Source organism: Phalaenopsis equestris, unplaced genomic scaffold (assembly GCF_001263595.1).
Source record: "Phalaenopsis equestris unplaced genomic scaffold, ASM126359v1 Scaffold216103, whole genome shotgun sequence".
NCBI lineage: Eukaryota > Viridiplantae > Streptophyta > Magnoliopsida > Asparagales > Orchidaceae > Phalaenopsis > Phalaenopsis equestris.
In genome coordinates, this window is record NW_018234747.1 from 12,564 (window position 1) to 13,102 (window position 539).

Genomic DNA, 539 nt, shown 5'->3' on the forward strand with positions numbered 1-539 from the left:
TTGGGTTCATTTAAACTTTATTATGTTACTTAATAATTCACCCAGAACATTTGGATGCTCAGTGAACATTGATGTCTTGATTATCCCAAGAATAAGGTAAATTTAAAATTATGTGGGTGAAGACCCTAAAAGGGGCAAATCAGTTTGTTTAAGAACACTTAGCCAAATTTTTAGTCCTAATTGGACTTGTGGTGTTTTAAAAGATTTTAATTATGTTGATTGTTTCTAATCCTCTTTTAACAGGTGGATTTCAACTTAAGTTCACCACTAAGTCCTTAAGACCTAAGTGAGTGTATTAAACATGTGTATTGATTTTGAAAAGATTTAAAACTTTAAGTGATCATTATCAAGATCATTTAAACATCATTTTGATTATCAAATAAGGGTGTGAAATCATTGATTTCCAAAGTTATACCCCTAAATTCAAAAGTCATCTTACGCTAATGAAGTTTTCAAAATTTTGATAATTATGAGAATTATTCTTTTATCTTATAATTTGGCAAAGTGAAGTGGGTTTCTACCAATTAAGCCCATTTTTG